Below are 12,460 nucleotides of genomic sequence, written 5' to 3'. Positions count from 1 at the left end.
CCTATAGTTGCCCGATTCCTCCCTACTACCTTTCTTGTGAATGGGCACAACATTTGCTAATTTCCAATCTTCTGGGACGACTCCTGTTGCCAGCGATTGGTTAAATAAATCTGTTAATGGTTTTGCTAGTTCAACGCTGAACTCTTTTAATAGCTTTGGGTGTATCCCATCAGGTCCCTGTGACTTATTTGTATTAATTTTAGACAGCTGACTTAGAACCTCTTCCTCTGTAAAGACACATGCATCAAAAGATTCATTAGTCTTCTTTCCTAACTGAGGTCCTTCTCCTTCATTTTCCTTTGTAAAAACTGAACAGAAATATTCATTGAGGCAGTCAGCTAGTTCTTAATCTTCTTCCATATACCTTCCTTCTTTTATTTTTAATTTGGTAATTCCTTGTTTTAGTTTCCTTTTTTCATTTATGTATCTGAAGAATGCATTCTGGCCTTTTTTCCCTGACTGAGCTAATTTCTCTTCTGCCTGTGCTTTGGAAGCTCTTATAACTTGTTTGGCCTCTCTCTGCCTAATCTTATAAATTTGTCTGTCATCCTCGTTTTGTTTTTTTTTATAATTCCTAAATGCTATTTTTTTGTTTTTAATGATTTTGGCCACTTCTGCTGAGTACCACAGTGGTCTCTTCCTTTTTTTTGCTTTTACTGACAAGCCTAATGCAATTTTAAGTAGTCCTATTTCTCCTGGACTCCAATGAAACTGTTCCAGTCTGATAGGGACTTGTATGCCACTAATCTAATTTTAGAAAAGTCTGTTTTTCTAAAATCTAAAACTTTTGTTTTTGTGTGGTCTGACTCAGTCACTGTACTTATAGTAAACCACACTGACTGGTGATCCCTAGATCCCAAGCTTTCCCCTACAGTAATATCAGATACCAAATTCCCATTTGTGAATACTAAATCTAAAATGGCCTCCTTCCGGGTTGGCTCCTCCACTACTTGCTGTAGAGATAATCCCAGTAGGGAATTTAGAATATCTGTACTCCTGGCAGAACTAGCTATTTTGGTTTTCCAGTTTACATCTGGAAGATTGAAGTCTCCCATAATGATAACTTCCCCCTTCAATGTCATTTTAGCTATTTCCTCAACTAATAGATCATCTAATTCTTTGACTTGGCTAGGTGGTCTATATATCACACCTACCCGAGTTACCTTATGATTATCAAGCTGCACGGTAACCCAAACTGACTCTAAATTGTTCTCGCTAACTTGTATCAAATTAGATTTTATGTTATCTTTCACATACAGGGCCACCCCTCCCTCCTTCTTGCCTTCTCTGTCTTTTCTGTATAGAGAGAACCCTGGTTTTGATATATCCCAGTCATTACTCCCCTTGAACCACGTCTCAGTAACAGCCACTACATCTATATTCTCAGATGCCATTATAGCCTCAAGTTCATTGATCTTATTCCCTAGACTGCGAGCATTTGTAGACAAGACTCTGAGCTTGTAATTTCTTAACCTTTGTGCTACTGGCCTCTTCTGGCATTGTTCCGGGGGGCAGTTGGACTGCTGGATTATCACTCTTTTGCCCCCCTTTCCTAGTTTAAATGCTTCTTAGCAAATACCTGGAACTGTTCACCGAGGACATTCGTTCCTTTGAGAGAAAGATGCAAACCATCTTTCTTGTACAGTTCTTTTCCATTCCAACAAGAGCTAACATGAGACACAAAGCCAAACCCTTGGTTCAGACACCATTTACCAAGCCATACATTGAATTCCTTAATGCGCATCTTCCTGTCATGCTGAAGGTTATGCACAGGCAAAACTGCAGAGAATGAAACAGTTGATGCAACCTCCCGTATATCCTTTCCAAGTGTGTGAAAAGCTTCTTTCACCTTTGAAACCTCATTGCAAGCCAGATCATTTGTCCCAAGATGGAGAATAACATCCACTTCCCTTTCCTGCTTTGCTTGCCTAACAATATTAAGGATCCGTCGTCTATCCCTGCTAGCGGTAGCACCAGGGAGACATCTCACAACACCATTCTCCTCAAACTTCACACCTCTTATGATAGAATCGCCCACCAACAGCTGCTTACTATCAATCCTCACCTTCTCCTTTTTGTCTTTGGCTGCAGTCTTACATACTTTAGGCATGGGAGATGATTGTTTCTCACCCACTGTGCTTGAGCCATCCTCCATGTTGCTCTTGCACTCTGAAAGTGCTGCAAATGAATTATGGAGAGCCACAGACTGTGGGACATGCCTTCTATCCACAACTCATCCACAACTCTCAGTCTACTTACTATTATTTGTCCTCCCCCTCACCAGACTTTCCCCTCCTCAATCTATCCCTAATGCAGCAGCCAGGGTCACCTATCTGTCTAGCCGCTACTCCGATGACTAAACTCTGTGCCAGTCATTGCACTGGTTGTCCATACAGTACAGGATTCAATTTAAATTGCTTGTTCTCACCCACAAAGCTCTCCATAGACCTGCACCCCCCTCCTATATCTCCTCCCACATCTCTATCACCCTCCCTGTGCTCTATGCTCTGCAAACGATTTACGATTGACATCTACCATAATCCGAACCTCTCACTTCTGGCTTCAAGAGTTGAATCAATTCTCTGGAATGCCCTACCCCAATAAATTAGGTTAAATCGCAATTTACACAGTTTTAGTTGCTCCCTAAAAAAAATATATTTTTAGGGTGGCCTATCACATCTCCTGATTTAACTCCTCTCCATATATAACTAATTTATCACTATTTTCTGAACCTCGTCTTGCACCAAACTCTCCACCACAACTATGCACCCAGAAGCACTACAGATATCGGCTGCTGACTGGCTCATGCAGCTCCCCTATTTTCTCAAGATGGCTGGACCATTATACAAAACAAGCACTTTTACCTTTTGTGTCACCCCCTATCTCCTCATAGATTGTAAGTTCTTGCGAGCAGGGCTCTCATTCCTCTTGATCTAATTATTGACTTGTTTGTTGCTATGATATTTATGACTGTTTGTACATAAACCCCTAAACTGTAGAGAGCTGCGGAATATGTTGGCGCTATATAAATAAACATTATTATTAATGAGTAAAATAGATAAATACGCATCTTGCCGATGTCTAGCACCAATTTTCTCCTAAAGATAGATTGTATTGTAATGGTTAAAAACTAACTAGTCCACCTACATGATCCACACATTGATAGATCACCTGGAAATTCAGGGAATCTGCTAACAAATATCTAAAGTGTATGGTTGACAAGGGCAGCCCAGTAGAGCTTGGTGATTAGCATTTGGATCCTCCGAGTCCTTACCATAATGGGGATTTCTAGTGATTTGGCACCATGTTCAGTTTTTCAATAGGACAACCTCTAAGGCTAAGTTCACATCACCATTTATTTTTCTGTTCTTCTGATCTGTCAGAAGAACAGAAAAATAAAGGAAAAATGGATCCTGTGCATCAGCTATGCACATTTGGCATCCATTTGAGCCATTTCCTTCTAAAATCAGTTTTTTTAGACAGGAAAAAAAATGTACTGCATGCAGGACTTTTTTTCCCCCGTCTAAAAAAAATGATCTCAGACGGAAATGGCTGAAATTGATGCCAAATATACACAGGATCAGTTTTTTTTTTACAGGATCTGTTCTTTTAAACTTTTAAAGGATCCGTTTTTATATTGTGATGTGAACTTATCCTGATTCATGTAGAACACAGCAATAGGAAATTCTGTAGCACTTTATGCTACAATTTTTGCCAGTTTCCTGATACTTCCACTTTTATAGCCCTCATCGTATGCTTTAGGGTACTTTCACACTTGAGTCAGAGTGATCCAGCAGGCAGTTCAGTCTCCGGAACTGCCTGCCGGATCCGTCAAAACGTATGTCAACTGATGGCATTTGTAAGACTGATCAGGATCCTGAACTGTCTTACAATGGCATTGAAATGCTGGATCTGTCTTTCCAGTGTCATCCAGAAAAAAGGATCCGGCATTCATTTTTTTTACCTTTTTTTCGGTCTGCGCATAAGGACGGATCTGGCATTCCGGTATTTTGAATGCCAGATTAGGCACTAATACATTCCTATGGAAAAAAATGCTGGATCCGGCATTCAGGCAAGTGTTCCGTTTTTTTGGCTGGAGATAAAACCGTAGCATGCTGCGGTTTTATCTCTGTCCTGATCAGTCAAAAAGACTGAACTGAAGACATCCTGATGCATCCTGAACGGATTGCTCTCCATTCAGAATGCATGGGGATAAAACTGCTCAGTTATTTTCCGGTATAGAGCCCCTAGGACGGAACTCTATGCCGGAAAAGAAAAACGCTAGTGTGAAAGTAGCCTTAGCCAATCTGGTTGTTATTGGCAGAGGTCCATTCCATTTGCCCAGCGATCTCCAGTCCTGTACTGCACAGCCGTGAGTTTTCAGGCCCTGGGGAAATTTACATCTACACTGCCTGGCCCTTTTGGTCAAAGGGGGGAAAAGGGGGATACATGGCTGGCACAGAAACTGATGTAGCTTCTGGTGAAATGAGGTGCAACGTTAACACCCTTGTTGCACCTAGGGGTTCATTTGCATAAACTACAAAGGCTTATTTTTTCAGAATTGGGGGCACATACCAACATAGGGTCAAGTGCGTTTCTTTCATCTGACAAGCGCACATCTACACATCCAGGTAGGTGATGACAGATGGACATCCCATTTGGGGGGGAACACTTAAGAGGGGAATCATACTGTGTGGAGGCACTAAATATGGTATCATGCTGTATGGGGGCACTTAGAAGAAATTCTATTATGTATTGTTGACTTAGGGAACATCATACTGTGTGGAGCACTTAATAGGGTATTGTGCATGTGGGGCATTTAAGGGGTATTGTGCTCTTCTGGGCTACTTGAGGGAATCAGGTTGTTTGGTGGGAATGTAAAGGGTCAACATGCTGTATGGGGTATCATACCATGTGGGGTCACTTAGGGGGCATCATTCTGTGTGGGGGGCATCCTGATGTGATGGGGACACTTAGGGTATACCATACTGTGGAAGAAGTCATTAAGGGGGAATCATTCTGGGTGGGGAGGCGCTAAGGAGGCATCATGCTGTGTGAGGATATCAAGGGGCAACACTAGGGGCACTATAGCACTAAGGGGGCATGATTCATGGGGGGAGCTAAGTAGGCATCATTACTATAAAGTTGTCCAGCCATCTTCGTACTAGAGTGGTGCGTAGTGTGAAGAGTTAGGTCCTAAATAATGAGGTGGTTGTGAAGATTTAGACAAGTCTCCCGGCACGTTTGAAGCTTACGGAAGTTGGGGATTAACCTGATTGTACATTTCAGAGAGCTGCTGCAGCTTGAGAAAAGTTTTTTAAGACTGGAGTGAGAGGTTCGAATTATGAAGGATGTTAATCTTTGGTAGGATGTGGCACTTGTGTCCTGTTTGTTGGGTGCTCTAGTGGGGTCCCACCCCTGTAGCAAGCAAAGATAAAATAAACTTAGGAACGCCTTAAGAATTGCTTGAGTTTTCGTGTCTCCTGAACACATGGTGATAAGTCACCTTCCTCAAAGCACATTTCCCTCTTCTCTTCTTATGGCAACTAGTGTTTGAAAAAGGTTATCTGGGGGCAGTGGCGTTGCAAGGGGGGTGCGGGGGGTGTGGGCCGCACCGGGTGACACCAGTCTGAGGGGTGTCACCCGACCACCGGACTGACTTACTGCAGTGCAATTTCAATGTGTTACATAATTTAATTAATCACCTAGGTAGGTCTGGCTGGCGGCTGCTGCTACAATGGGGTGTCACCCGCCCCTGGCGGGGGCAGGTGACACCCCATTGTAGCAGCAGCCGCCAGCCAGACCTACCTAGGTGATTAATTAAATTATGTAACACATTGAAATTGCACTGCAGTAAGTGCGGGGGCCTTACTAACTACTTACTTACAGTGCGGCTGCAGGCTGCTACTGTCTTGTCTGGCGGGCGGGCGGTGGCTGTCCAGCCTACATTTGTGCCGTGCGGCACTCAGGCCAAAGGAGGCGTGACTGACTGTCAGTGGGGCCGCCGCGGACGGCACCGCATGCTCAGTTGTCTGGAGGACTCTGGATGGACGGAGGCGGAGCTGCTCTGTCTGCTGTGGCCTGTAAAAGCTGCCTCTCCAGGCTGGCAGCAGAAGAACACAGAGGACTGAGTGACTGAGGCACTACTTGTTGGCCGACCATGCTGGACTCTAGTCTGGAGAAGACACTTTAAGGCAGAGCCAGCTGAGACTGGAGTCAGGACCCAACCGACCCCACTCCAGCCAGACCCCAGTGATATATCAGGTACTTTAAGTGTATTGTAATTGTAACAGAGAGGGGGAGATGGGGGACAAAATGTACAAAGATGTCTGTGCCATGGAGCCTGGAGGGGAAGAGAAGAAATGTCTGTGCCACCCATGGGGGGAGGGGATCATGGATGACATGATGAGGGGACCCGGAACAATCATGAAGGGAGGGACAATGTTGGAGTCTGTGCCATGGGGAAGGGGGGATGTCATCTTGTCACCGTCACCCCTCTTTGGCACAGACTCCAACATTGTCCCTCATCATGTCACCCCCCCTGATGGTGCAGACTCCAACATTGTCCCCCATTAGGGAGCATAATGGATGGGAGGCTGACGGCTGACATGGGGGGCATGATGGATGGGGGCTGATGGCTGACATGGCCATGATGGATGGGGTGCTGACGGCTGACATGGGGGGCATGATGGCTGACATGGGTGGCATGATGGATGGGGGCTGACGGCTGACATGATGGATGGAGTGCTGACAGCTGACATGAGGGCATGACGGCTGACATGGGGGGCATGATGGATGGGGGCTGACGGCTGTCATGGGCATGATGGATGGGGTGCTGACGGTTGATATGAGGGGCATGACGGCTGACATGAGGGCATGACGACTGACATGGGGGGCATGATGGATGGAGGCATGACAGCTGACATGGGGGCATGATGGCTGACATGGGGGGCATGATGGATGGGGGCTGACATGGGCATGATGTATGGGGTGCTGACGGCTGACATGGGCATGATGGATGGGGTGCTGACGGTTGACATGGGGGGCATGATGGCTGACATGGGGGGCATGATGGATGGGGGCATGACGGCTGACATGGGGGCATGATGGCTGACATGGGGGGCATGATGGATGGGGGCTGACATGGGCATGATGGATGGGGTGCTGACGGCTGACATGGGCATGATGGATGGGGTGCTGACATGGGGGGCTGATCGCTGACGCCTGACATGGTGTGCTGACGGCTGACATGAGGGCATGACGGCTGACATGGGGGGCATGATGGATGGGGGCTGACGGCTGACATGAGGGGCATGATGGATGGGGGCTGACATGAGGGGCATGATGGATGAGGGCTGACGGCTGATATGGGGGGCTGATCTGAGGTATGATTAACATTGGGGGTCTGATTGGTGGTCTGACCTGAGGTATAATGGAAAATATTGTTTCTTATTATACTCCTCTAGAACCTATGTGCGTCTTATAGGGCGAAAAGTACAGTCCTCAAACCATATTGAAGCAGAGCGAAGATATCAGGACCACACAGAGGAGAAGCCAGCTGCTGCAGACAGAACCAGGACCAGGTGAGCTGCTGGCGGGGGGGGGTCGCCAAGATGTAGCTTCGCTTGTGTTGCCAAAAAATCCTTGCACAGGCCCTGGCCACGTCCACGTGACAGGGCCGGTGCAAAGAGTCCCACAGTACATAATGTGGGCAAAATATACCTAATTACATAACATTCCCAATAAATACATTTATTTTTTGGGAAAAAAAGGCTATTTTACATTTTTATTAGTGATACTCTTAGGTGCCAGGGGGTGTACCCTGGCATTTTTATTATGGTACACCACCTGGCACCATTTTCCACATAAAAATAAGTTTATGTATTGGGAATGTTATGTAATTAGGTATATTTTGCCCACATTATGTGGGACTCTTTATTTATTATATAAAAATATAGGGGACACATACTGTGCTGTAAAAATATTGCTATTGCCAAAGTCAGGAGGTAGGCAGGCTGGCAGCTCCAACACGGCACGCCTCTTCTTGGAGCTCTGAACAGCCCTCCGATGCGGCGCTTGCAGGAGTGTCACTGTACGGGCCTGCGGGCATCCGGATCCTCGGCGCAGGCGAGGGATTTGGCCACTGGAGGAGGAGGACAAGCTGAAGACACTGGGCGGGCCTTCTGGGTGAAAGGGGGAGTGGAAAGTTATGAAGATGAGCGCGCGGCCTGGGCATCGGCCGTTATGACGCCGCCCCTTAAGATGCCGCCACCTCCAGACTCAGTCATTGTACCGCTCTGTGGTCTCTTCATGCTGCTGCCACATTCACACTCTCATTGCCACTCTGTGGTATCCTGATGCTGATGCTTCTGCCATATCCACACTATGTCACCTTGCCACTCTGTGGTCTTCTGATGCTAATGCTGCTGCCCTCTCCACACTATTTCACCTTGACCACTTTGTGGTATCCACCTGATGCTGCTCCTGTCGCCACCTCCAGACTCTATCATTGTGCCACTCTTTGGCCTTCTCATACTGCTGCCAACTCCTCACTCTGTAATTTTGCCTCTCGTGGCCTTCTCCTGATGCTGCTGCCCTGAACTCCAGACTCTGTGCTTGTGCCACTCGGTGGCCTTCTCCTGATGCTGCCAACTCCAGACTCGGTCAATGTGCCACTCGTTGGCTTTCTCCTGACACTGCTGCTGCTGACTCCAACTCTAGACTCTGTCATTGGGCCACTCTGTGGTCTCCTCATGCTGATTCCACATCCACACTCTGTCATTGTGCCGCTCTGCGGCCTACTTAATTATATTTGGGGGCGGGGAGAATTTCCAAACTTTAACCTGGACTCTAGGTTGGACCTGGAGAGATGTCAGGCACTCAGAGCCCTCTCTGTGGGCACCCATCCCACCCCGTGGGAAAAAGTCTATGGTGTACCAATATGCCTTAGACTTTTTCTGCCATTCATCAGTGCAGGGCGCGCTATAAACAGCACAGGCAGCGCATTGACTGTAGGCTGGATATTACAGCTATGTAAATGATAAAGTACATGGAAGACAGACCATATTGGTATTCACGTTAAATTGCCATGTTGGCACTTTTTGATAAATAAGTGGGTTTTGGGTTGCAGTTTGGGCACTCGGTCTCTAAAAGGTTCACCATCACTGCTCTATACTGTGCCCCCTTATATCCTATATCCAGTCACTGTATGGAGGTGTTATCTGGTCATTGTATGGCAGTGTTATTATTTGGTTTGAGGACTGATATATTTACAGTGTATACTGTAGATTCCAGTATATTATGCTGTAGTGTGCCCTGTATTTCTCAGTAATGTAAATTAGCCTTGTAGAACACAGGCCGCACCACTTACCACCAGGACCAGCCTTCTGTAATATAGCCTACAGTTAATCTTTTAGTGTGACCGTCAATTTGTATGTGGTCATCACGGGACCATCACACCGGCCATAGTGTCATAGTGACACTACTATGGCCTAATGGCCGGCACGACAGTCCTGTGATGACCACATGCAAATCGACTGTCACACTAAAAGAGTTCATTAAAATGGCCCTAGCCCAATGATTTTAGCATAATTCAAGTTGCCTTGCCAGCCTGAGCCTGCTATTATTTTCTGTCTGCCGACACAAAACAATCTGGAAGTGCTCCTCCTGAGACCAGGCTCTGGATCCGCCACTGCGGGTGGGTGTTCTGACAGATGTGTTGTGTGCTACATGTGCCGTACGGCGGCACAGCCCCTCACTCACACAGAGAGCAGCACACAGGGTCAGGGGTGTGTGACTGGAGCCGAGGCGGCAGGCGGCAGTAGGGAGTTTGTGAGATTGGAGTGGGCTCCGGATACTGGTGTTAGGGGGAGTTCTGGGGGGGGGGGGGAAGGGGAAGAATGCGCCAAAGTGTAGCTTTGCTTGTGTTGGCAAAAATACTTCCACCAGACCTGCCACTAGCACCCCCCTTTCCCATCGGCGATCTGTCTGCTAGCACCCCCACAAAGTTAAATCAAACGACGGTGTATTATATGGTTTATCCATACGATTAGCAAAATATGAGAAGCACAAGAGACAAATTATATGTTTTCATGCTGTCCTTTTTTCAAATGGATTTCAGAAAGCAAAGTCTGAATTCCTAAGCGAATATTCCACTATGCCACATGGAGTGCATAAGTCAAAGAGGCCAAGTGGATTCCAGCAAAGGAGAACAAAAGAGGCAAAAATTCAAGCAATCAAAACCCTTGCTGGATCCATGCTCAAGTATGTCAAAAGACCAGATGATGGCCAGGGTTCATCAAAAGACACTCCGCCAATTTATCAAGCTGATTCTTCGGATGCTTTTGCTAGAAAGCTTTCTGCAGAGGAGCAAGAAGTGGACTGGGGTGACACTATTTTCTACTGCACCGGGTGACACCAGCCCTAGCAACGCCACTGCCTGGGGGAGAAGAACAGAACTGGATCGCACATCCACAATGCTATGCTTTCATCTTACTCGCTTCTCAGCGCTATATTAAAGTGTACAGCCCCCCATACTGCATGCTGTACAAGAGGCATTAGTGTACATTTTGATCAAAAGGCATAAGCCCACTCACCACGCCAAGGTCGCCTCTTTGAGTGGGACCAACTCTGACAAAAAGGTGCAGCGACAATGTGGTGATAAAGCTGCACTGCCCTAGTAGCTACAGGTCAATGACCACTTATATGCAGACTTCTGTGATTAAAACCACCTGTGCCGAATGGGAGGAGTGTTCTGTTCTTCTCCCCCAGACAATTATTTGTATCTTTCTTCCTTACTACTGGTATCAGCACTCCTCCCATTCGGCACAGGTGGTTTTAATCACAGAAGTCTGCATAAAAGTGGTCATTGACCTGTAGCTCCTGATAGCAATGGACATGTTGTGTTAGACAACTGTCCACATGGTGCAGTACTGCGTGGTGGCCTTTGTTTTTGTGGTGCTGTGCTGGTGGGTTGGTGGGACCCAGTTCTAGGGGTGGCATTGTCATACAGCAGAGGTGTTGTTTGACTCCTGGGTCCCACCGCCTACTAGGGCAGTGCCGCTTTGTCACCGCATTGTCGCTGCGCCTTTTTGTCAGAGTAGGTCCCACTCAAAGAGGCGACCTTAGCGTGGTGAGTAGGCTTATGCCTTTTGATCAAAATGTACACTAATGCCTCTTGTACAGCATGCAGTATGGGGGGCTGTACACTTTAATATAGCGCTGAGAAGCGAGTTAGATTAAAGCATAGCATTGTGGATGTGCGATCGAGTTCTGTTCTTCTCCCCCAGACAATTATTTGTATCTTTCTTCCTTACTACTGGTATCAGCACTCCTCTCATTCGGCACAGGTGGTTTTAATCACAGAAGTCTGCATAGAAGTGGTCATTGACCTGTAGCTCCTGATAGCAATGGACATGTTGTGTTAGACAACTGTCCACATGGTGCAGTACTGTGTGGTGGCCTTTGTTTTTGTGGTGCTGTACTGGTGGGTTGGTGGGACCCAGTGCCAGGGGTGGTATTGGCATACAGCAGAGGTGCTGTTTGACTCCTGGGTCCCATCGCCTACTAGGGCAGTGCCGCTTTGTCACCGCGCCTTTTTGTCAGAGTTGGTCCCACTCAAAGAGACGACCTTGGCGTGGTGAGTGGGCTTATGCCTTTTGATCAAAATGTACACTAATGCCTCTTGTACAGCATGCAGTATGGGGGGCTGTACACTTTAATATAGCGCTGAGAAGCGAGTTAGATCACAGCATAGCATTGTGGATGTGCGATCCAGTTCTGTTCTTCTCCCCCAGACAAGTGTTTGAAAAAGGTCTATGTAGGACCGAAACGTCACATGTACATGAATAAGTTGCCTTTCACATGAAAACCAAATAAAAATTAACACGATCAAGCAATTCTTAAGGAGTGCCTAAGTATATGTTATCTTTGAATCTTAGATCATTGGCAGAACACGATACTTTAAGCAATTCTTAAGGAGTGCCTAAGTTTATTTTATCTTTGAATCTTAGATCATTGGCAGAACGCAGAGCACAAGTAGGGTGGTAGAAGTAAATGAGGAAGGAGATGCATGGAGGTGAGGCCTTGTGGAAGGTTTTGTGGGTGAGGGTGAGAAGTTTGAACGGCATTCTGTGGTGGACTGGCACAGTGCTGAGGCATCGGTGATAGATGATCCTGGCTGCTGCACTTAGGACAGACTGAAGGGGGGAGATTTTAGTGAGAGGAAGACGGATTAGTAATGAGTAACAGTAGTCAAGAAGAGAATTAATCAAAAACACAAGAGTTTTGGCCGTTTATACCATGAGAAAATGGCGGATTCTGAAGATTTTCTTGAGGCGCACACAATAAGAGCGCGCAAGTCTTTTTTTAAAGAATATCGACAGGGAGGAAGTCCAACCACAATATGGTGGCATCACAGGCGTCACTCTGTTGCTATGACAAACAGGCCTGCTGACAGTGT

Source organism: Bufo bufo, chromosome 6 (assembly GCF_905171765.1).
Source record: "Bufo bufo chromosome 6, aBufBuf1.1, whole genome shotgun sequence".
In the NCBI taxonomy this organism is placed as follows: domain Eukaryota; kingdom Metazoa; phylum Chordata; class Amphibia; order Anura; family Bufonidae; genus Bufo; species Bufo bufo.
The sequence above is the reverse complement of the archived record's forward strand: the minus strand, read 5'-3'. Positions refer to the sequence as shown.